The 26635-nt window shown below is 45.2% G+C and overlaps 1 protein-coding gene across 3 annotated transcripts in view; it reads left to right on the top strand.

Annotated features, from left to right (window-relative positions):
* Positions 1-26635, top strand: part of DNAJC24 (DnaJ heat shock protein family (Hsp40) member C24) — a 507623-nt gene that overhangs the window by 99102 nt on the left and 381886 nt on the right. The gene's annotated exons all lie outside the window — the stretch shown is intronic.

Here is a 26635-nt window from a genome sequence, read left to right on the forward strand (position 1 = left end):
GTTGAGGTCACGCCAATTACCAATCCGTAAATTTTAAGCATGCTAACAGATTTTACAGCTGCTCATCGTTATTTTCAGCAGTGTTCCAGTAGATGTTAAGCATCATAATGGGAACAATACAACCTTTGGTTTTAATTTTAAAAGTTGCAGAAATGGTGCATTCCATAATCCGAGACTTAGACTCCAACACAATTGAGGTATCACCGCGATATGCAAGGGCTAAGCCACCCTTCAGTCGGCCCCTATGTCCTTTTCTGGCAGCCATACATATAGAGGTAAATGCATCCAACATCAAATTACCTGTGACCCAAGTCTCTTGGAGCAAAATAAAATCAAACTGTTCTGATATTTTACAGTTATTAATATTTGAAACAAATTGAGAATAACCCCTAGTGTTCCTAGAGACTAGACTATATGAAGTATCATTGTTATAGGGGTTTTTTCACTGATTTTAATTACTCGATATATTCTCGCAGAGAGAGAGCCAACCAACGCCATTCCTGCATGTCCTTCAGTTGGGACCTAGCTTCTGCGATAATTGAGGAACCCACTTTGTGATGTGAGTTTATTACATCATGACTTTCTACATTTTCCATTCGTACCATATTCGAATTGGGCGCAGGTTTCATATTAGTGGTGTCTAAATATGGAATTACATCAAAACTTTTTTTGTTTTTTGTTTTTTTGTAAAGAACCAACCTCTTTCATGAGTAAGGCCCTTACCGAAGGAGAAGAAATTATGAGCCTCACATAATCATCTGTATAATTGTGAATAAGATACACAAATTGAATGTCTGCAGATGAAATCAGGCTAATTTCTTGGATATCGCCGAATAGATTTGGTATATATGGCCTGTTCAGTAACCTTGGACCCCCATCCTCAAACACATAATACATTGTTAAGCTGGGCTCATTTGGAAAAGCAGGTGCTCTTAGAAAATTAGATGTTACATTATTTAAATCTTTGTTGATATCTTTAACACTATAAGAGGCACCCAACTTATGATGTATATCACTCTCACCTAATTTCTTTTGTGTTTTACCCCATATGACACCTCTAGGCTGATAATTAGCTTCCTGGGTGTTTCTCAGATCATGTTGTTCCCCAGACTGCATCATTTTCAAATGATCGACAATGGCCCCTTGCCCCGATATTGTAGGCTCATTACTTGCTACATTTTGTTTGGCGTCTAATATTTTTTTATTCAGTATGTTCTCTATGAGGGCACTCACTGTTGCAACGGACAGACCACTGTCGGTGCAGAATCTTTTGCCGGTGCTTCCTTCGAGGCACATTTACTGGTGTTCTCGATTCTGCTATTACTCAAAACAGGGACTGCAAGACCAAAATGCAATGAATGAGGTCAAGGGTGAGTGCCATTCTCAGTATTACTGGACACACAAGGGGATTTCTCAACATCTGAGCACAGAGCTGTATGAGCTTTCGTAGTGTTCGCCGTTGCCATGCTATCTGGGCGGCAGACGTGGGAGTGTTGGTACGTGACGGTACCTCAGGGTTTTTGAAGATGTCAAAAATATCCAACACCCCTTGTTACATTATTTTAAGATTCCTATCAACCTTTGCAGATATTTCTTTGTGTTTGAGTGTCTGATAACCTTATATTGCCGTCAGAATATTAAGATTGCTTATCACAGGTCACGTCTTCATTGTTTACTATCGGTCTTTTATCTCCCAGAGAGTCAGTATTTTTGTTACTTTTTTATTACTTTTTTATGACGGTCTAAGACGTGAGTGCCATCTTTATCTTTTTGATATTCCACACAGTATGCATAAACTTATGCGAGGACATGTTTGGAGCCTTGATGGCACATGTGTGTTTCCGTCTTAATTTCTTTTCTTTTTTTGGGGGTATTTTTATAGTAAATTGTTCCAATGTATTACTCTTGGGAGACCCCATCAAGTCTACGTCCCGCCTAGCAGGGGTCTAGGTTTACATTTTCAAGGTTACTTGAGGGTATAATATGGTAAACATTATTATCCTGTCCCGGCTCGACCACCACCGCTGATGCTAGAGTGTCATCTATATGTCCTGAGACTTCCTTTCTCTAAGGTGGAAGGCTGAGTATGGGATTAGAATCCACAAGATGATCCATTTTTCATACCATCCACAGTTCACCTACACAACTCAGGCAAGGCAGTTAATACCATTACTATTTCGTTTAGCAATCTTGAATGTGTTTTTTTTTATTTAATAAGCATCATATTATTCATTGTTTGATTTCTAACATCACCAGGCATCGTTGGTGTTGTCCACAAATTCCCCTGAATATCTAGAGAGCGGGTCAAGATTTTGTGAAAGCCCCAACAGGGTTATTTCACCTGTGCTAAATATTGGGGGAGTATTTGCATATAGATCGCTTGAATTTAGTTCTTTTGCTGGAATTGCGTTAGCCATGTTAGATCTAATCTGTTTGTAGCCTTTACCAAATAATGATTGAGATAAATCAAGCAATTCTTCGAATTTGTCGTCACCCTCCCTACCCAGTGAACATATTTGCACACACTCTATCAGATCCTCATCTGTATCTAATGACCCTGGCAACGGCAGGGCAGCTGCGCAGGCTAGACTCATACGTCTTGTCATTATAGCGGGAAGTACGGAGGCAATATTTGCTTTGCCTTACCAGTTTTTCACGCCATTGCCCACTTTTATTCCCATATCGCTATTTAACCTCCGACCACGACAGTCCAGAAAATACATGTAGCATTTGCTCTGTGTTGATTAGTTAGCAAGCAATTACGTACCTCCGTTTACATATTCTCTGTAATATTTATTACAGTTGCTTTACACAAAGTGCTAGCTATAAATCACACACCATCGCAACAGACAGCCTGTGTTGACAAGTGTACTCTGGATTTTATAACATACGGGCCGCTCATTCGCTTAATACTGAATGTGCTGCACCAGGTAAAGTATTTACAATTCCAGTCTCAGCCGTTCTATAGAATCCGCAGCTTTTGCAGAGACATAAGTGGGCAGAAACCCGAGACAAAAACGGGTCCCGGCCGGCTGTGCTCAGTGCTTACCAGTTGCCTAAACAAACCACACGTTGCAATTGAAAGTCGCAGGGAGCCACCACAGGTCCCCTGCCCCAGGCCAAACCGGCACAACAGGCCACTTGAGAGACCACTTGCTGAGGTGCGCGTGCTGAGGCGCGCGGGCCCGCCTTCAAATAGGGCTACGTGTCCTACAAAGATGCATATAAATCAGCATTTATTACGGTTTATACATATGTGTGCTGGTATTAGGGTAATATATTATGAGTCCGTAACATTCGTATAGTCACCAGTTAATTAGAGTTCAAACTCAGAAATCCAGATTAACGCGAAGCACAATCATCGAGGCAGTCCTTCCCAGAGCTTCCGGCACAACAGGCCACTTGAGAGGCCACTTGCTGAGGCGCGCAGGCCCGCGTTCAAATAGGGCTGCACATTATTATAGTTTAATCAGTCCATTACTGGAGGGATGTCCAACTTTCAAATGCACTTTGTAAATGGAGATCATGTTATTGCTCTGGGAGAAAAATCAAGTGCTTTCTTTTGGAAAAGATCTCTACTGCATATATATGGTTCAGTTGCTCCACGGTCACCAATAGGAAATGGAGGGGTTTCCAGCATCTTTCCAATTAATAGATTTTAAACCTGATTGATAAGGGGATCACACACAGGTATGCATTGACCCATTGGAGGTGTGTGTGGAGACTATCTTATTTTAGCGGTATAACTTGGGGAGCCATGTTCTTTTATTTTAAATATGTTGAGTATAGTGTTTCATATTACTTATTATATTAGCACCATTTACCTGCAACTAATGGTGATATATACATGTGATTGTACGTTCTGTTAGCAATGCTTACACTTAAGTCAGATCGATATCTTTTAGGTGTTTGTGCGTGATACCGAAATCACAAATAGTCTCTTCCTGTATTGTCTTCATCCTCCTTACCTTTTTCTGTCTGTAGGCTATATAGGAATTCTTACAGTTAACTAATTTAAGCTAAGCTGTAGAGTGTGTCTTCATAAGAGTAATGGCTTGGTGGCTATTTGAAACATTTTCATATTTCTATTTTTTTGTTTTGTACTGCTCTATAAGCATAACACACATGTTGAATTAGAAGAAAAAAAGCGATCACGGAGACTGGGAGGTTTTGCTTTGTGCATCTCTTTTGGGCTTCAGTTCATTCTCTGAAGAATAGAATAGTTTGATTGGTCTTCATTGCTACGCCTTTCATTTGTCTTACTCCTCAAATATATAGCTGGTCTTAGAGGCAAGTCCCTTCAGCCAAAATGTATGTGGTGTTTATCTTTTTACATAATGTCATAACACAGCCTTTCGCAATGTGCATACTGTTCTGCACCTCGATCTTTCTGCTCATAAGAATGCAAACCAAATCCCGGAGATTATTAGTTAAACTACAGGGCAAATATATATACATACATATATATTGTCTGTAGTAAGGCATTGTGTAATGTGCTAGCATGGTTAGATACCTTGATTATGCAGTGCATTAGGAATTATATTAATCGTTACCGTATTGTGTGTCAGATTATTATTGTTGTCTGTGAATTCTAACATATATGTTAACCTGCACGTGTCCCATACTTGTGATATTATGGTTTGCTCGCCCTGAATTAATAATCCTCTTCCCATAGGATAGAATACCTGGACCATTAATCTCATGTATCCTGATAAGAGTTATATTGGTTGCAGGATAGCGTCTGCAAAAAGTATTACAATAGATTATGTGCCATCAAGAATGATAAATTCCAAGTGATCTTAAGTCGCCTATGTAGTAGTATATATATTATTGATAAACATTAAAAATGTAGTTTAAGCCTATTTTATCAAGCTTTATTTAGCATTTTCAAACATTACCGGGAACATTCTGCATCAACATTGAAGTGTAAGCAAATATGTTCACTGCTGTTATTTAACATAAACACAGCAGCAAGCAGGAGAAATACATTCTGCATTGCCACCCCTTATAGCACCGTACCATAAGCATAACAAAGAACCCCATGAAGCGGGACCCCACTTCCACTCCTTCTCAAAACAGGACCCTTCTTGCCTCTCTGTCCTCCCCCACCCCAGTCGGTCCTACCTGCTTTATGTATGACCCCAGGCACCCACCTCCCCAACCCATACCCTACAGCAATGAGAAATGATTCAGGAGTTTCGGTCTATAGTACAGGTGTGCCCTATCCCTCACATAGTCGATGACAGGAGACCATACTCGTCGGTATCCCTGGTAGGTCCCTGACATAAGTGGTGAAACCTTCTCCATTGCCAAAACCTCCCAGATTTTCACCGACCAATATGCTATTGCCGGGCCCAAAGTAGCCTTCCACTGTAGCCTTCCACTGACACGCAAACACCAGTCATGCTGCCGGAAGTAGGTGGTGGTCATGATTTCACTCAGTCCCGACATCAGATACTCTCTCTCCAGGTCCACCGCCTCTTCCCCCAGGACCACATATATCGGATCCCATGGTAGAGACCAACCCGTGATATCCTTAATATGAGATAAGACCTCTTTCCAATAGATGGTGGCCACCGGACAGTTGCACCACTTATGCCCCAAATCACCCACCATGCCCCAGCCTCTCCAACATAGTGGCGACAATCCCTGACCCATTTTGCTCAGGCATTGAGGAGTCAAGTACCATTTTAAGGCATATTTTGACTGCATTTTCTCTGGCTGTGACACATCTTGATGATTTTCGGGCCCTTTCCCAAATGTGAAACCGCCCGTCTTGTTCATTTGGGACATTCAATTCCATGCCCCATCTTTCCGCATAAGCTAGGGAGTCCGAGGGCAAATGTCCTTGCAATAGCAGATATGCTTTAGATATTCACTTTGTAGATATGCCTTCTCTAAATGTCAGTTCTAAACCTCTGGGGACTCGTATACCCTTCTCGTGAATTTCCTTTTGATACCCTGTGTTGTGGTTGTTCAAAATCGCTCCTGTTCCCCGACCTCTAACTTCAATTTTCAAGGCTCAAATGTGAGTGTGAGGGCAGCCGAGTATAGTGCTCCTAAGGTGAAGGCTCCCTGCACCTCCCAGGCTGCAAACTCGTTACCACTCAGCGCCAGAGAGAAATGTGCATTCTGCATGACCAGGGAGAGAGGACCCAACCCAGGTGAGACACCACATAGCTGCATTGCATTATCCCACTGTGCAAGTGAATCCTTTGTCGCATACAAGAGAGCTTCACGCACCGATATACCCCTTCTGCTTAAAAATGGCAAGTGTTGCAGAGGTAAGCAGTCGCCGCCTGTTCAATATCCATCCAGCTTTTCACTCACCCCTGTACCCCCCAGTGAAACATCTGCACCACCAGAAATGTTTTAACATCGGGTACTCTTAAGCCTCCTGACAGTTGTCTCCTTAGCATAATCTTCCTCTTAATCCATGATCTCTTCCTTCCTCATACATACTTCAATATCTCATTCTGAAGTGTGCCGAGGGAAATCGAAGGGGCAGGGTATGGAATGCATGAAGCAGCCTCGGTATCACGGATGTGTTTACCGCAGTGAGCCTACCCATCCATGATACTGCTTGCTGATCCCACCCCTTCAAGTTGGTTGCTTCAGTCTCTAGGCTCAGCAGGCTCCGGACCCATGTCTGTGCATACTCGTCCCACTTGGGGTGATTTATGCCCAGAGCAATGCCCGAAGTTAAGATTCATTCTAAACCTTCCAGCCATCACCTCTTGAGTTTTGCCATCTTGCTCATGTGCCTACTCGTACTGCTTATCGTCCAGCTATTTCAAGTGTCTGTCAGACCTCTGAAGGTGGCAATCCATTTCTAAAATACTGTGTGACAATGCCTCATTGCCCTTCTGGATGTCCCGTTTTTAACTCCGGAACGAGTGCCTGAAGATCAGCTGTAGATGCCGTAGTGCTTGCCCCCTCCTCGGTACCCCCATGCATTTAAACTTGAGCAACCGCCTGTTGGGTCTTCTCCTTTGGTTTTTGCAGGGTCTCGAGGAGGACCTTTATATCCACATCTGAGCAGGCCTTGTGTTTAGACACATTTTTAGACCTGATGCTATCTTCCGGTAATCCTCTACATGTATGTCAGGGCTCAGGTGTTGCAAATCTCAGGTGGGGGTGGGGGGGGGGGGCAGATCATGCGTCGCTCAGACACACTCCAGCTTGACCAACTGTATTTGACGTAGGAACACTGCAGGGGTAGCTATCTGCTATTGTTCCTTCCAACACCTTCTGCATCTGTCGTCGGGAGCTGAAAGTCTTCTCGGGCTAATCACCCCCTTTCCAAAACCATGCACGTGCAGGTGGACATAGTAGGAACAGGTGGGTAATTAGGCATGGTGCACACTTCCCACTCCATATGTGCCAAAGCTCAAAGTCTATCCATTGTCTCTCCAGCACACTCGCTGACGCACCGAGGCCTGTTTGCCCCCACTACAACTCAGACCAACCTCGCTGGCCCTCCGTGGGTGAAGGCAGCATGAGGGGCTCCAGAGTCGCGCAATCCCATTGTTGCTGGTGAATGCAGCTTCCCCTTCGTCGAACAACCCCCAAGCAGCACCAGCCACAGAGAGGCACCAGGGCAACTCAAGCAGACCATGTCGAAATGCACTCCCACATAGAAGCGCACCACTCAGGAGACTGATCCTCCACCCTCAGACTGCGCACCGCACAGGCATTTGCAGCGGCAGGCCAAGGCCCATTGCAATATCTGCACCACCGTCCAAGAAAGAGGATGCACCGTTGCCATCTTGTAGGCCACCCTGCGACTGAGCGAGGCTGTCCGATTCCCTCGGGTCTGCAGCCGCGTTGTAGTGACCTCGCTCAGTGCTGACAGACAACCCCTGACATTATGGACAGCAGAGACAATTAAATATCGTTAACAGAATTGGGGAAGGAGGGAGAGCCTCCATGCCCCAGAGAGCTCTCGTCTAAGGGTGACAGCATTGGTCCTCTGCCAGACCACGCCCCCTGATCAACCAGGTTTCGGGTGTTGTGTTGAGTAACGCCACGCCCCCTGATCAACCAGGTTTCGCTTGTTGTGTTGAGTAACTTTTATACATTCATGGAGTTTTGTTTCAGAGAGATGTTTGATTTCATGTTTAATTTTTGTGATCATATTGATGAGCAAAATGATCTTGAAACTAAAACATGGTAAAAAAAAACAGGAATACGTACCTAGTAAGGTGTAAATAAACTAATTTCTGATGCTTGTTAATCTGCTTAGAATCACATGCTGTGCATATGGTCCGACATCCAGTGGTAACCGCGGAGTATTGCATCTTGTCTTTTGGGGGACCGAAAGGGGACGTCGGCATAGGCGTGTCTGAAACACTATCCCTATCGTGACGTGTGTAGTACCCAAAATCCCTCACGCGCCGAGGTCCCTCAGATTGTTTTTTTCCGCCCAGATAACTGGTCGCCCTATAGCGGAGCTCTTCAAGAGACATTGTTTATCTTGCCGAATTGTCGGTTTAATCCCCGTTAAGTCACTTCGCCTATCAAGAACATCTTCGACGAAGACTACGGGGGTACCGTCTACGGCTGTGTATTCCGGCACCTAAGATCCGGCGTTCGGACCTCCAAGTGGTCGAGCCTTCTGGCCGGCCTACACAGTAGGGAGAGTGGGCTCGGGGTTTGCCATACTGCTATGATGTCTTTCCTCTTTTCCACTTCTTTCCTTTTTGGTCTAGTCACCCTTCCCTTCTGCTATGGAAAGGACTCCATTTAGATTCTGCCCTCTGTGAAGGGTCAGATATCCGTGGAAAGACGAGCACACTTCGTGTACGCTTGTCTCCCCCAGAGCACTAAAGCGGTGTTCGGCGTTAAACTCCTAAACCTAATCCCTTAAGGAGCGCCGGTTGAAGCGGTGGGCCGCGTATGGTATGTCACACGTGCAGCCTCCCTCCCCTGCCACGACACCAGCCGAGAGTGACGGGGGTACATCGGATGACCAAACGTCCAACGCAGACGTTGTAGACCTTGAAGCGGACGATTCTAGAGCCGCCATGCCCGTCCCCGACCCTTCCAGGCTCGACTCCGGTCTTGCTACAGGGACCACACCCGATGACAGGGGCGTACAATCGCACCGCACAAAACACACAACCCAAGCGCCCTCCTCGACGACCTCGTCGAAGAAGGCGCAAGCGCCATCGGATCGATTTGATCCGAAGCCTTACCCGCATCCGCAGCAGCGCATGACGACTGGGCTTAATAAACATAACAAAGGCGCTACTCCCCAAACTACACACGCCAAAGTTTCTGAACAAGAAACTTCCACGAGTTTCAAGGTTTCCCCAGGCCCGTTTAGGCCCGAAAACTACGAGTAGGCCTCTAACTACCAGGAGGCCTCTACCCGAGAAACCATCATCGGAGGCTTTGTCCCCCGAAGATTCAGTAACCATCAGCAAGAGTATCAATAGGATTGCTACAGCGGTGGGCCTAGTACCGGTTTTGCCCACAGTTATGGGCCAATCCGCCGAAAGGTTTTCCACAGTTTTGGAAGACGATCCTGAGGACTCTTACGAAGAGAGCCAGGTACCCCTCTCAAGCACCCTGAGGAGATCCTCTGAACGCCTTAAGGCGGAGGACCCTGTTCCTGCTCAGCTGGGTCCATTTGGGTCATCCAAGTGGACTACGGAACAATTTGAGGGGTATATGGATCGGCTGGAGCAGGTTTTCAGGGCTTCTGATCAACCGCCGCCAAAAAAAGCTCAGGTAGACCCTAACCCTCACACACAAGTTGCCCAACACCTAGATGTTCAACACTATGTTGATTATCAAGAAGATGTCCAGAAGGACACGTATAGAGACATCTATATAGAAGAAGAGGAGACTTCTTTTCTGGACAATTATGGGGAAGATCAAGGCGCAACGGACAACTGGGAGGACCCCCAGCAGGACGATCACAATTCTGATATCGTTTGCCTCGACTCTTCCCCATCCACACTGGTTCGGCAAGCTCCCCCGGTGGATGATCAAATGGCTTTCAACAACACGTTGAAAAAAGCAGCGGAATTCTTTAAAATTGCCACGCTTGAGGCATTGCCTGATCAGGATTTCGCAGAAAACATTATTAATGACAAGCCTCCGGCAAGCCAGTCTATTCCTCTCTTGAGCTCGGTAAAGAGACGGCTGGCCCCTTCTTTACGCACACCCGCTCAGACTAGGGCTGTGAATCCAAGGGTCGAAAAACTCTTCCGGCCCTCCCCCATCGACCCGCTTTATATCAAAGGACACGCAATCCCGGACTCGCTGGTGGTGACCAACACTCGCAAGAGAGCAGGGGTTCCCCTTGCCACGGGAGAGTCATCCCCGGACAAGGAGTCCAAAAGGTAGTATGCCTTAGGCAAATGGGTCACGTCTGCGGCTGCTTATACCGTCCGGATTGCCAATAACACGATGTTACTGGCAAGCTACGTCGACGCCCAATTGAACCTACTCCAGGAAGGCCTCCAGGAGGTTCCGGAACCAACCAGAGCCAAGCTTCTCGTCATTGTCTCCGTGGGCAAACTTAATATGCGTTTATCAGAAAGAAAATTCCAAGTTGGTCACTAATAAAATCTTAGTGAGGCCGCGGCTAACTCATCCCATAATTGTTATAGACATAAAGTGCCAATGCATTTCGGAGCATACAGCTCCTTCATCAGGGCAGGTCTAATTTACACAAACTGTGGAACATTTATACCAGAAGCATCAAGTTTTGAAAAACATAAACAAAATCGTGATTGTGTTACAAAATATAACCATGCGTGAAAACAATATAAAAATAACATACCAATTTTCGATGAGTTGCAAGGTAAATGGAAAAGGTGAATTAAGCCAGACAGTAGGGAAAAGAAAAGATGCCAAAATAAATAATGTGTAAATGAAATAACAGTTAATTTGAACATGATCAGAAAACCAAGGAAAGTTACCTCAAGGGATCGAGGTAGCCCGTGGAAAAAATGTGCGGGGAGTTGACGACAACTTCACGCAAGATCAAAGGTCTGGAAACCAGACCAAATCAATTCTTCAATCTGTAGGTGCAACAACATGTGTTTTAGTGGGTTGTCTCAGAATTTGTCATACACACTAGTTGTAGAGGTCTGCAGGCTTACCTGCACTCGTAAAGCTACGAGTGTACTGAGGCTGGGATTGCGGTCAAGCAGGGGACGCCATTCCGCATTGCCAGGGAACAGCGTTCCCAAGGTTACTCATACTAATATAAACACGTGAACCAAATGTGTCCATTGATCGACACGATGCCGATAGGCAGTTGCACTCTATGCAATCAGGCAATCAAGGCTAAGAATCATAGAAATAAAGAATTTGCAGTAGAGCTGATGATAATTACGGAATTATAGAAGGAAAAAAATCGAAAATTAAATATGAGAAAAACGGCTGATAGACATAGAAAACATACTGCCGATTACACTCTATGTAATCAGACAATTCAAGCCAAGAATTCAAATAAAAAAGAATTTGCAGTAGAGCTGATGATAATTACGGAATTATAGAAGGAAAAAAATCAAAAATTAAATATGAGAAAAAAGGCTGATAGACATAGAAAACATACTGACGATTGCACTCCATGCAATCAGGCAATTCAAGCCAGGAATCCAGATAAAAAAGAATTTACAGTAAAGCTACTGATAAATGTAGAATTGTAGAAGGAAAAGAACAGAAAATTGAATATGAGAAAAAAGGCTAATAGACATAGAAAACATACTGACAATTGTGTATAAATGAGTGAAAATGTCATAGATAAAATAAACAAACATTGTGATAATAATAATAATGATAATAATAAGCATATTAGACACACTGCGATATATGGAAAAAATCATGCAAGGGTAGCATGTGTATCTAAACCATTACATAAACAACTAATGGGTGTAATCGTAGATATATCATGTACATTTATCATAAATACACCAGTCGCATGCGGTAGCCCCCGGAAGGTGCTACCTTGGGTCCCAAACCTAAGTTCGGGAAGGGCGACAATGGTGTGTAAACGTTGGTGATTGGATCCTAATGTGATAACAATTCATATTGAATCCTAAAATAAAAGACATGAATGACCCCCTTAAAGAGAGAGGTCATCCAAAGTGTCCCAGTATAAATGTACATTGGTAGAGGAAGGGAATCATGTACTAGTCACTCATGTATCAACATAATCCTCTTAAGTCAAGCATGGAAAACAATGATTCAAATGTAACAGTGATAGTTAATCTCTTCATTTAGGCCATTTGGGTAGAGGCTCCCAAGTTTGTCTATCCAAAAGGTTTCTCTTTGGTTGAGTCGCAGGCCCAAATCCTCATGGGGATTCGATTTCTTTAACACTTCAAGAATGACAAATCTAATTTGAGTCAGGTTGTGGCTCTCATCACGCCAGTGGCGTGCCACCGCCGAGTTGGTGTTACATGTACGTATGCACGAACGGTGCTCGTTCCAACGTGCCTTTGCTGATCTCGTGGACTGCCCTACATAATACTTACCACAGGGGCATTTTATACCATATATAATGTTCACACTATCACACGTACCAAATGTCTTCAGGAAAATCTTGTTGCCTGTTCTGGGATGGTATATCGTGTCACCCTTGATCACCAAATTACAATTGATGCAATGTAAGCACGGATATGTTCCTGTGCGTGAAGTAATGGGTTCTTTTATCGGTGGCCTCGTGTGGACCAGTTCATCTCGTAGGTTTTTGCTCCTTTGATAAGCAAAGACTGGAAGTTGTTCAAATAGATTCTGGACCCTTACATCATTCTTAAAAATGCTCCAATGTTTCTTAATGGAATTCTTTATTTTGTTACTCTGAATGGAAAATTTAGAAACATATACTGGAGTTTTGAGTTCTTTCTTGGGTTTAGTAGTACTTTTCAATAGGCTGTCACGATCAAGGGAATTAACCCTCTGGACTGCCAAATCCAATTCATCCTTTCTGTATCCACGTGCTTCAAATTTCTCTCTCATGTTCAATTGCTGTGCTAAGTAGTCTTCAGGATCGCTCACGATCTTTTTAACTCTCAACAATTGACTGTAAGGAAGATTTTTGAGTAAACTGGACTGATGGAAACTCAGGCGGTGAAGTAAGTTATTGCGATCTGTGATTTTTCGAAATAATGTAGTAGAATAGTTGGCGTCTTTTTTCTCAATCTGAACATCAAGGAATGTGATTCTGTCTCTGGAGGTCTCTTTGGTGCGCTGGTCGATGTTGTTAAGATATGTGAAAAAGTCACTGAAGCTCTCATCCGTGCCTGTCCATATTCCAAAAATATCATCGATGAACCGTAACCAGAGGTGTATATTTTTGTTCCATTCCTGGTTATTCAGTATATGGTCCATTTCATACTTATGCATAAAACAGTTCGCATAGGATGGTGCCATAGTGGCCCCCATTGATGTACCAGACACTTGAAGGAAGAATTTGTCTTGAAATTGAAAATATGAGTTCTCTGAAATAAAGTGAAGGAGAGATAGTATAAATTCCTTCTGTGCTCGAATTTCTGGTGCTTTTAACAGCAGCCATTCAACTGATTCTATCCCAAGGTCATGAGGTATAGATGTGTATAGACTCTTCACATCAATGGTAAACATCAGGTGATCACAATCAAAAATAACAGAGTGTAGTTGCTGTAAGAAGTGTGTGGTATCTCTAACGTATGTGGAAGTTTGTTGTATTAGAGGTTGCAGAAAAAAGTCAATATACACTCCCAATGGTTGATTGATGCTACTCATTCCAGCAACAATAGGTCTCCCCGGTGGTTTAACAAGATCCTTATGAATTTTGGGCAACGTATAGAAATTGGGAACCCTTGGGTGTGGGTTGTTGAGGAATTTATAGGTGTGTTCATTTATCCAGTCTAATTTCATGGCTTTATCCAACAACATCTCAAGGTTCAATTTGATAGAAAGAGTGGGGTCTTGGTCTAAAGGTGCATAAATGGTTCGATCTTGCAGTTGTCTGATGCATTCAATGTTATAATCTGTAGTGTTCATGATGACTAGGGCGCCTCCCTTATCAGCTGGGCGTATGGTGACATCCTTATCACAATATGAATCTCCGATGATTTTTATTTCATGAGGTTTCATGTTTCTATGCGGTGGAGTTTTATAACTGATCCGTTCAATGTCTCGAGTAACAAGTTTTTGAAAAATATCAATTGATGGTACTGAGATTGGTGGTATGAAGCCACTCTTAGTTCTGAATTCTTGAAAATCTGGGGCATCCGAGGTGTTCTCGTATGGTTCTAACTCCTCAAAGAATACTTTCAATTTAAGTTTTCTTATGAATTTGTACAACTCAATCTTGGATGGGACCCTAGCTTTGTATTCTGTAAGTGTTACCTCCGACATTAGTTTGTGCGTGACAAACATGTAATCCAGCCTAGTGTGCAAATTTTGTGGGGGTGAGTAATGGGAGTATTGTCTTTCTGACATGTGTTGCGCTCTCCATGCATCTTCAAACCCCAGGTCCGTCAGCAGTGTCTGCAGCTCTCTGGCTGCTAGGGTTGGTCTGTCTATTTTATTATCCAATCTATCAATTCTCGGATTGAGTATGCAATCAAAATCTCCTTCCCAGACCACCGCCCCCCCCCCCCCTAGGCACCTACCCATCTTACTATACAGAGACCTAAAATACGCTGCTGTATCTTGGTTCGGGGCATATGTATTAATAATACTTATTTCTCTATTTTCTATCAACCCTCTTATCATTACCATCCTTCCATCCTCTGCCACCGTGGATTGTAGCAATTGGAAAGGGACATGCAGCGCCACCCATGTGATCACACCTCTGGCGTAGGCCAAATATTTGGCACCTACCACGGTCCCCTCCATTTTTTTAAAAATCATTTCTAACTTATCGCGCGTGAGGTGTGTTTTCTGGATCAAAGCTATATCTATTTTTTGTCTGCGCAGGTACATCATAACCTTGTTCCTCTTCAGGAAACTATTGAGCCCTCTTACGTTCCACGTAACAATTCTGAGTTCTCACATTATTTATCAATCTGTCTCTCATCCACCTACCGGTGCAGATTCTATTCAAAGCGTTTATTCTCGCGTGTAGACTCATATAGGCTTGGTCCCCAACTCCAAACACACTCAACTCCCCAACACCCCCCCTACCCTCCTTTTTCCCCATCCCCCTCCCCAACTTGCCCAAACACAATATCTACCCCTACACTACTTCCCAACCCTCCCAACTGTTGCCCAGCTCCATCCCTGGATCTCAGGCACCCCCGGTCTAGCCCTTAACCCGACAATACGCACGCTCGGGGCTCAGCGGGGTGATTCAGCCCTAGTGGCTTTTCTCCTCACTCTATTTACCGGGGGGTAGGTCACGTCCCGTTAGTGGCTCCTGCATTAGTAATCACATTGGAATATCAATATCAATATTTGACAGTGCCATCTATATTCCAGTCCAGTATGTCCAGCATCCCTCATCTTGAGCAATCAATGTCATGCCCCTAGGTAGCCCCCATTATATCTCTTTTGCGGCAACCCATAGCATTGCCACACATCACTTATCTTGTGCCTCTCGTCTCTGATCCTCTTCAACGTCCAAGCATCCTTGGGCGTCCAGCCAGTTCGTCGCTTCTTCCGGGGTTTCGAAGAAATATATTTTGCTCTTGTATATTATCTTGAGTCTTGCAGGATACAGAAGCATGCATTTAAGGCCAGCCGTGCGTAGTCTCCTCTTCACGGCTACAAATCCGTAGCGTTGCCTTTGTACTTGCATGGTATAGTCAGGGTATGTAGTTATGGTCGCTGCCGCTCTTTTTATCTTCCCTCCTTTCCTGAAGAACTCCAGGATCTTCTCACGGTCTCTATAGTTAAGGATTTTCGCTATGATCGCTCGGGGCGGGGTCCCTGGTTGCGGCCTCTGCATGTGCTCTTTCAATTGCGAATCCTTGAGAATGCTTGCCGGCCCCAATCTCTTGTATAACCATGCTCTCTACGTAGTCCGTTGGATCTTGGCCTTCCTCTCCTTCTGGAAGGCCCACCACACGTATGTTATTACGTCTCGCTCTTCCCTCGGCTACCTCTGCTCAGTTTTCTAAGTTCGATACTTGCTGCTTTAGTACGTGGACCTCTTAAGTATTGCTGGTGCTGGTTTCTGTGTCGGATTTCACCGCACTTTCCAGACTGGTCGCCTTCTCCGCTAGCGCCCTCATGTCTTGCCGCAATAGATTGACCTTTAAGCCCACTGCGTCTATTTTAGTCTCCAGCGCCACTTCAAGTCTGCCATTGTTGTCCACCACAAAGTTTTCAGTTCTGTGATAGCAGCCAGAATCGCCTGGTCATCTCTCAAGGGGGCGACTTCCGCTTACCCGCTGGTGGGGGTCTGTGCTGGGGTGGTCGGGGTCTTAGAGAATATATCTATCATTGATTGTTTAGCCTTCACTTTACCTCCTCTCACCGCCATTATCCCACTCTTGGTTGAGTAATTGCAAGTCGCCACCACCTGGGCCTTGCCCTGGAACCAAAGTCAGTACTGCTTTATGTGGTGTGTTGACCAGAGTTGGTCTCTACCTCTCCGATGTCCGCTGGCACTGATATGTCCGTGGGGATTGTGCACGATGCGTGCCCACTTGTTCCTCCGTCACATACAGAACCTTTCACCAGCAGTGTTCGTGTGTCCCGGCCTCCTTGCCCCGGCATGCGTTATGTTTATTTTTGGTCTATAGATACCGACCTTCGGGTGGGATCGGGCGCCATCTTGTTTGAATCTCCACTGTTTACCGCTGCTTCCCTTCACGGCGATGGTTTGATACACGTAGGCCGCAATGTACGATCCTTGTTACAGCCGTTCACTTGCATCCAGGTCCTCTCCAATGTTTCAGATCCGCTTTTATTGGCGAGCGACGCCGTTCCACGATGTGCCAATGCAGCTGTCCTAAGGCTCACCCCTTTGTTCAATTGTGGGCGCCATTTTGTATCTCTCGCCGACCAAAGCTTGTTATCTTCCTTAGCTCACAATACAGCACTTTGTACACAGGTAGCGCCAGCTCCACGACCTCCATATGCCTCTCATATTCATGTATTCATAGTTCCAATAAGGCAGCACTCTGCGGGCTCAAAGCATGTTTTTTTGGTCGGATCAGCAGGAGCTCATAGGGAGCACGTCCTAGCCCGTGGCCATGTAGCCACGCCCCCTACCGAGATCAAAACTTGCTAGATTCCACAATTACGCGGACAAAGCCCGAATCCTTGACGAGGTCAGAAGAGGCACCCACATTCCCCTTGAAGGATCGAACATAACCATCTACCAGGACCTCTCTTCTCTCACATTAGCAATGAGAAGGAAATGTCTCCCGCTAACTAAATTCTTGAAAGACAAGGCCGTGAGATATCGATGGGAATACCCCTTCGCGCTAACATTCGAATGGGATGGCTCCCTGATTCAACTGAAAAATAAATTGTGGGATGTATAGCAGATATAGCTGGAGGACAGGAAGGAGGATCAGCCTCAGACGATGGAAGAAATAGAGAGGCTTCATGGAAAATAAAAGGACCAAGGTGGAAAAAAATCTCTGGTGCAACGGAAATTCAGAAGGATGAATGTACCCTCCAACTCGGAACAATAAAAGCCAGAGACCACAACAATAAATAACCGAGGTGCAGCAACACATGAAATCCAAACATCGACTGCCTTCAAGTGAATGGTTCCAACCACGGGGACAAGAAGCAGACAACTGCAAAAGAAGTACAAATTTTTTCTTTAAACATCATGCATCTATAACACACGAAAGGTGGGGAGAATGATGAGAACACTTCATTGGCAGTGGTGCACACTACAGCCAGGACAATAAGGGAAGGGGGAACCAGGGAGGGCTCACAAAGAAGAGAAAAGTGCAATTTACGGACCTATGGGGTCTCGAATGGGAATGGGTTCCCTGAATGGGGAAATACCGGGTCCTCCAAGGTTGGAATGGCCTGGTATTTCCCCATTCAGGGAGCCCGGACCCGGTATGGGGGTAGCCATGGCGCTAATAGCATCATGGCTACCTCCATACAAGTAATGAGTCCCATAGTGCCCAAAGTTATGCTCGAAGCGGAAGGAGAAGTGATCCTGGGGGGCGACTTCAACATGTGGGCTGACCCTGCACTTGACAGACAAGCTGGTAACCCCCGAGTGAATGAACCACCTGAAGCCGGCTGCTCCGAAGTAATTGAAATGATGAACACCTATAAGCTATAAGACGCAATTACATGGTCGGACCATGACATGGTCACCGGGCACTCTTAGCCTACTGGCGCTTCCCCACAGAAACTCGAAATGGCAGTGCAACAAAACACTTTGTAAGGACCCGGTATTCCATGAACAACTGGCAAAAGAAATTGGTGAATACTTCGACCGAAATAATACAGGGGAAGTGTCGTATGGGAGGCCGGGAAAGCAACTTGGAGAGGTATACTAATGAAGGAGGGTGCAACCAAGAAAAGGGAGCGAACACTGATAGAAAATAAGCTCAGAAATGAGATCTCACAACTAGACCTCTGTGCACAATCCAATGGCGCTGAGAGAGGAAAGCAAATGGCGGAAGCGGCCCAGAAAATTGGAGATCGGCCGAGTTGTTCATAAACTCCAATTCCTAAAACAAAAACATTACGAGAAAGGTGACAAAGCATATGCACTACTAGCATCCAGACTAAGAGGGCAACGAGCAGAAAGATGGGTGTCATCCATAGAAAATGTAAATGATACCCAACCAACAAGCTCCACCAATGTCCCAGAGGCCTTCGCCGAATTCTACAACAAATTGTACACCTCCGAAACCGTACCGGATGAGAAAGTAATGGACGAATATATGGACAAGATTACCATGCCAAGACTCACCCAAGAAATAGTTGATACACTTGAATCTCCCAGCACCCCCAAAGAAATAGAATACACCATCAAAAGGCTCCCAACAGGGAAAGCCCCAAGAAACGGCGGCTGCACCATGGGGTTCTACAAAACCTTAATAGACCCTCTCCTCCCATTTATGGTTGAGCTTTTTAACCATATTCTCCAGACCGGATCAGCGCCAAAATCCTTCTCCGAAGCATTAATCTCAGTGATTCCCAAAGACGGCAAAGACCCCAAGCAGTACCACCTTATCTCCCTCCTTAACATCGATGCCAAAATATACACATGAGTACTCACTGGCAGGCTAGAAACACACATGCCCTCCATAATCCATCCAGACCAGGTTGGGTTTATCCTTGGAAGACAGGGTGCCGACTCCACTCGTAAAACCCTCCACCTGATACATGAAACTAAGAAAATGCCAAATACCCCTGATCTACTCTCAGGGAGTATTTGGCGTAGAAGGCATTTGATAGAGTTGAATGGCACTTCCTGGAGGCAACGCTAAAAAAAATAGGCCTCGGCCCGACAATTCGACCAGGAATTAAAGCAGTATACAACTCACCTCAAGCATCCGTAATGGTGAATTCACAATATTCATGATGGTTCTCCTTGGGAAGAGGCACGAGGCAGGGATGCCTCCTCTCGGTAATATTATTCGCATTATCCCTAGAACCCCTAGCCCAAACAAACTAGAGCCGACAAACTAGTTGAAAGCTTGCACGTCCAGGGAAGAGAATACAAATTGGCCCTATACGCCGATGATGTCCTACTCCATGTTCAAAACCACATGACATCCATACACCGCGCCATACAACTCATCAAGGAATACGGCGCATTATCAGGCTTTAAAATCAACAGAACCAAATCCATCCTCTTCCCACTACACGAACCTACCACACAGCAACTCTCTGAATTTTCCCAACTGGGCCTTACTATCGGAGGCCTAACACTCCGATAACGAGAAACATTGCCGACATATACGAGGCCAACTTCTCACAACTCCTCACTGCGTTTCACTCAGACGTCGCGAAATGGCGACCCCTCACGATCTCATGGATGGGATGTCTTAACGCTATCAAGATGGTTAGCCTCCCACTTCCTATATCCATTCCAGGTTCTCCCTGTGAGGATCCCAGAGGATTTCTTTAAACAAGTAAGAAGGGCGATACTACGGTTCGTATGGGCTGGAAAAAACCCAGAATAGTCTATGAAACTCTCATACTCCCCAAAGAGCAAGGCGGTGTAGGCCTCCCCGTCAACAAGCTGTATTGTCAAGCGGTCCAGCTGATAGTACTTATTCCCCATCTAAGAGACAATGACAACCTGACCCCGGCGACCCTTTCAGAATGGCTATGGGTCCCCAGATCGAAGCTCATGCGAAAAACTGCACGACCACCCCATCCTGGGAATGATATGGGACATATGGAAGAGGGAAAAGAAATGCTAGGGATAACATGGCCTCCCCCTTCCCCCCCTAAGCCATCTGTGAGTCCCAGAAATCAGAGAAGAAATTCCAGAACACCCCAGATATCAATCCTGGTTTGAAGCGGGGTTAGAAAGAGTTGGACAATTATGGAGGGATGAAAAATTCATCGCAATCTCCGAGCTAGAGGAAGCCCTCCAGTTGCACCCTATACCAATGCCTAAAAGGCGTCCTGTCTAAACGAGAGTGGCGTGCAAAGCTATGCAGGAAACTCACTACATTGGAGAAATTCTCGAGACAGCCACCACGACTAAAGGGCTGATCACTTGCATCTATCGAGCACTACTCGACAAAGGTTAGAACCCAATCACAAGCCTCAAAAATAGATGGGAGAAGGATTTCATCAGAGAATTTGATCAACACACATGGGATATAATCTGCAAAACGCCATCTCAAATATCAATGACCGCACAATATAAGCTACACACCATAAAACTGCTACACAGATGGGAATATGACCCCCACAGACTATCCAAAATGTTTCGGACCAACATCCCAAAATGCTGGAGAGAATGTGGAACTAACGCCAACTACTGCCACATGTGGTGGGACTGTCCTAAAGTACGCATCTACTGGGGTGAGGTTCTAGGTTGGATCAAACAGATGGTATCGATAGATAGGCATCACCTCTCCTGCCTCTATGTGGCCTAGAAGAGGAAGAACTAATCAGAATAAAAGGAATAGCATCCCGACTACTACTACCAGCGAGAGCAGGCATAGTGACTAAATGGAAATCCCCACACCTCCCAGCAAAAAAAGAATGGATTGGAATTGCCACAAACATATACACGATGGAGAAAATTACAGCGACCCTCCATGGGAAATCTGCCCGACAAGAAGAACTCTGGTGTGATTCCGCAGCATTACACGTCCCAAATGCGGGACGAAACCGCTCCAATAACTCAGAGCCTCTTAGCTCACAAACTCAATAACAAATCATACACCACTCACCAAACCATATGGGAAAGGGCCTGCTGCAAGCCACAAAAATGAGTAAACAAATAACCTGACCTGTGTCCCAACTACAACTGAAAATACATCTCTGTCAACAAACTCTGTAAAAAATATGCCTGTCTTGGGGGGAGGGGGTGGGAAAGGGAGTTAATAACATAATTGGAATGGTACTGTCTGCAATGACATAGACATGTTTCTTTATGATTACAAAGTTATCTTGATGTAGCTTGATAACGATACCAAGAAAGTTGTATTCGTTCTTTCTATTCATATGTTTCAAAAACCAATAAAACTTAAATTTAAAAAAAAGACAATTTCAATAAAAAAAGTACATCAGCTGGCATACTGGCATAAAAGTAATGTATGCTTCGAGTATCAACCAAATAAACTTTGTTTCGGTTTGAAATATCGGAAGAATAAAAGTTAAAGACTTCTAAATATTTACAGAAATACAAACCATAAGAATGCCAAAATTACAATGGAATGCTCCACCTATCACAAACTTGGGAAGTTAAGTCCATGAAGTAACTATCCTAAAATATATAGTGGATGGGATTCCTGCAATTGACTGTGTCACATTCCTATAAATGACCAGATATGCAATTGCATTGTTATTGGCAATATTTGCCACATCAAATTGAATTGTAAACTATTGATTTTTTTCGATGCCGTCCTAAACTATTGTGGATCAAATATGGTATTTGGTCCTGAGATGGTGATTTTTATTTTACAATGTGTCGGAGGGTTTGTGTTGCTAGGTTGATCTGACTACATTTAGCTAATTATACACAGCGGCGGACTTGCCTAAAGAAATTCTGGAGATTTTCCAGTTGGCCTCTATGCAATGGGCCTCTTTTGTGTGGTTACTCTGAATTTAGTGCATTGCGGCACAGCACACGCACATTGATGATATGAAGAAGCAAACAGAACACTGCATACCCTACCATGGCTCTGATAAACAAGTACTGTTTTTTTCTTGAAAATGTGAGATGTGCAGCGCTATCACTCCTTCCCAGAGCAAGCGTGGGCATGATTGGCAGTAATAGCATGGAGCAGAATTGTATAACCTTGACTATTTGACTTCTATGTTGTGGCGAATCTTCGTCCATTCTTCCCTACGGGGAGCCACCCCCTTTGAGGCTAGGGAGATGAGCCCACTTAGCAAAACCCTCCCTAGGGGTTTGGGGAAGCGGGACCCAATGGGAGTGACTGTCCTTTAGGAAACAAGTCCTCCCATTCTCACAGGGATCTTCCTATACCAAACAAATTATCTACCTACATGGGAGTAATAGAGACTGATAATACCTCTGTAGGTTGGACTCAAAAAAACGGTGGCATTAGCACTATTTGTTTGGCTAAAGGTAATGCTGAAGTCTCCATAGGCTCGACAGCTGACAGTGAACAATACACCCCTTTGAAGTCACGGAACGGCGGAAATAAAGGGCCAACAACCCTTGAATGGAGGGAGAGAAGCCATTCACAGGGGCAATCCTTTGAAGGGATGTCGAAGGTGGTGGTGCTGTGCTGAATAGCAGTCGGCTGTGGCAGGAGCGAGGCGGACGGTGAACGGAGACGCCGCCGACCCGACACTGAGACGTGTGGGATCTGAGGTATAGGCCGCACTAAACAAAACTTACCTGGAGGCCCGACCACTCCAAGGACATGGTGGGCCATGTGCCTATGAACTGATGCCGAAACTAGTAACCGAGGGCGAAGTTAATCCTCTGCTTGCAACGCGAGAGCAAGAGGGCAAGAGAATGCAGAGACGAGCGGAACCCGAGAATCACTGTTACCCAATCCCGGGGAGCAGCAAGCTGTCAAGAATGGCACTGCTGCCGAAGAGATGCATCCAAACTGGAGCAAACCATGCAACATTTAAGGTATGCAGGTTGCCCAGATCGAAGGAAGACAGAGAGAGGAAAGAATGAGTGGGGAAGTAGGAAGGATTGCCCTAACCCCATTCCAGGGTCAAAGAGGCCCAGAGACCGAGAGAGAAAAAGTACGAGAGAAGGGTTACGGGAGCCTGAGAAACCCGACTAGTTACGATGTCCAGAAAGGTCACAGGAACCCACAAGAGCTAAGAGAGCCAAAAGAAGATAGGCTACCAATGGGACAGAGGAACACAATGTAGCGAAAGGGGCTTAATAAACAAAGTGAAGAACAGATATGAGGGGAGCATGGAGGCTCTCAACATCTGAACCAAGAGCTGAAAGAAACTAGACACAGGTCAGCAGTACTCCAGAGGGATAAGTGAAAGAACAAGGAGGGATAAAGGGCATCCCTAATACCCTAAGGGTCACAGGAGTCGGACAAGAAAGAGAATACAAGACTAGGAAGAGGGTTGTGGGGGAGCCTGAGAATCCTGAACAGTATAGAAGCCAAAAAGACGCAAAGTGAAAGAGGTGTCAACCCTATAACATAGAGATAACTGGGAGACATTTGGCACAGAGAAACACAACAGAACCACCAGGGCCCATTAACAAAGTGGAGAGCAGACAGAAGTAGAACGCGCAGCACCCAACATTTGTAATAGGAAAGAGGTGGAGAAGGATTAGAGAAATAGCCCTCCACCTACAGAAATGTGGACAGTTTGTTTTTGCAGGAACTTAAGACTTTTTTGTGTTGAACTTGGGGAAACTGAAGAACTTTGATGATCTGACAAGAACTCTTAAATAAGAACTGTTGTCCAAGTATAACCAGTGACTCCAGAGCCAGGAAAAACTCCTTGAACACCTGAGATAGATCAGGGTGAACAACCCTGAGTGGCGAACACCCTAGCTAATTTAGTTTTACATTTTTTCTAAGTGGTAGAGCCAGTTTACTGGATATTGATATTTTATTTCTATCACGCTCGTACATAGGTGTTTCAGAGTGCAACAAGGCAAGGGACGGGTACAGGGGAGAACAAAACGGCGATCTTACGAGGCCCAGTGACATTGAGAACGTGCAAGTGCATGGGAGAGGGAGAGGGGAAAAGTGCATGGAAGGGGGGAGAAGTGGAAAGTGCGAAGCAGAGGAGAAACAGATAAATAACAATAAATAAGAAAGGCAACAAACAGTGGCAGTGCAGCCAGCAATTTGCAAGTGTTAAGTTTAAGGCAGCAGACAGGGTAGGTCTGATAAGTGCAGAAAGAAAAAGGGGGAGCAGTATGGGTACAGATACAGACCCAAGGGCGAGAGGCGGCCCGGAGGCAGTGCGGGAGGGTGGCAGGGTGAGCAGATACCTGGGCCCTGAGGATAGAAGGTGGACAGGTGCACAGTGCCAAGAGAGAACTGATCAGCAGGGAGGAGGGGGAGCGAAGGCAGAAGCAAAGAGGAAGGTCTTGAGGTGCTTCCGGAACCAGAGATGGTTCTCCTCAAGTTTTAGAGTGGCAGGGAGGCTGTTCCAGAGGGAGGCCCCAGCCGAAGACGGAGATCTGCCCCCAGCTAGTTTCTTTGAAAAACAACTGACCCTGAGGGAGTTAGAGGTAGAGGAGCGAAGAGCTCGAGAGGGGAGGTATTTGCGGAGGGATAGCTGAAGATATTTTGGACCCAGGCCCCAGCAAGCCTTGTGGACAATGCAGAGGGTTAGTGAATTTAATCCTTGCATCCACTGGGAGCCAATGGAGAGATTTCAGAGCTGGAGAGATACAATCCCATTGCTTGAGGCCAAGGACAAGTCTTGCAGTCCTGTTCTGGATTAGTTGCAGAAGGCCGATAGCAGAGGCAGGTACACTTAGAAAGAAGCTGTTACAATAGTCCAAGTTAGAGAGAACCAGAGCTTGGAATACCAGGAGCTTCTGGGGAAAGGAGAGGAAAGGCAGAGTTGCCCTGAGTAGGTGCAGTAGGAAATTTGACTTTTTAGAGACCTCAGAGATGTGGGCGGAGAAGGAAAGGGTGGAGTCAAAGATGACCCTGAGGATCTTAGCCTCGCAGGTGGGGGTAGGAGGAGGGCCAAGGGAGGCCAGCCAGAGAGTGAGGGGAAAGGATGGTGAAGGTGTGCCGATGAGGGGGATCTCCGTCTTGCTGGCATTCAGACAAAGATCATTGGCGGGACCCCAATCTTGAATGGCAGTTAGGCAATCAGAGATGAGAGAGGGAGAGGAGGTGGCAGAGGGCAGCCTGAAAATGAGTTGAGTGTCGTCAGCGTAGCACTGGAAATTTGAGCAGGAAGTGGCAATGCAGTGGGGGAGAGTTGCCAGGTATTGGTTGAAAAGCCAGGGCGAGAGGTTAGACCCCTGGGGAACACCACAGGTAGAGAGCAAGATAGATGAAAGGAAGGACCCAAGTTGGACCTGGGAGGGTCGATCTGAGAGGAAAGAGATCAGCCAGGCCAGAGCCTGATCAGTGATACCCAGGTTTTCACAGAGACGGTTGTGCAGGATGGTATGGTTGACCGTGTCGAAGGCAGAAGAGAGATGGAGGAGGATGAGGACAGAGGGAATGTTAGAGTCAAGGTTGGAGAGCAGATCTTCAAGGATGTTCAGGAGAGCAACTTCTGGCAGCTCTGAAGCCAGACTGGTGGTCATGGAGACAACCAACATAATTGGAATGAAGGTTAAGCTGAGAGATGGCCAACTTTTCTATATCTTTGGACAGAGGACTATTGACTATTTTTCTGGAAAAACAGGCTGGTGGGATATAAAAAGGATTAGAGGGGTGTAATAATTTATTTACGTCTGGATTATTTTACATAAATGTGCACTTACCTAATTGCTAGTTTCTGATACTTTTAGTTCTGTCAGGGTGTTTGTAGATTTCTTTTGACTATTAACGAGTACATTCGTTTAGTTTTGATACGAAGGCAAGTCCCCTTCAGTTGTAGGTTTAGTGAGGCGTTTCCTTTTAAGTTAAATGAAGTTATTTAGAAAGTATATCCTCTGGTCCTAGTCCTCCTTCTGGCTTGCCACAGTGTACACTCCTAATTTTAAGTACACTTGCAAGACCCATCCAGCAATAAATACATCATTTAGGTATCTCATCCTTGCCAATTGATGATGTTTAGCATGTGAATAAGGCAACCTTTTTACATATACAAGAGAGCATACTTGAAGGTAGCCTGTTAAAAAGATCAAACGTATAGTAACGTATTACTCCTGCCCCATTCGACTTTGCATATTTCAGAGAGCAAGACATTAAAATCTAACTTGTACCATGCATACAGTGTTGATTTCTCGGTTGAGGGAAACTGTTGGTTCCTGCTTGCTGGAACCGTGCAGTGCAATACAGTGCAGAATTAGCACAGTCTGTCGTCCTGGGGATAAAACATGCTAGCATTAAAGTGATGAGTGCTTGTAGTGGGAGGGAATTGTTAGGTGGCTGCCGACAGTATAGAGTCTCTCTTCAAGAGGAAC

This window comes from Ambystoma mexicanum, chromosome 11 (genome assembly GCF_040938575.1).
Source record: "Ambystoma mexicanum isolate Mex_15411 chromosome 11, UKY_AmexF1_1, whole genome shotgun sequence".
NCBI lineage: Eukaryota > Metazoa > Chordata > Amphibia > Caudata > Ambystomatidae > Ambystoma > Ambystoma mexicanum.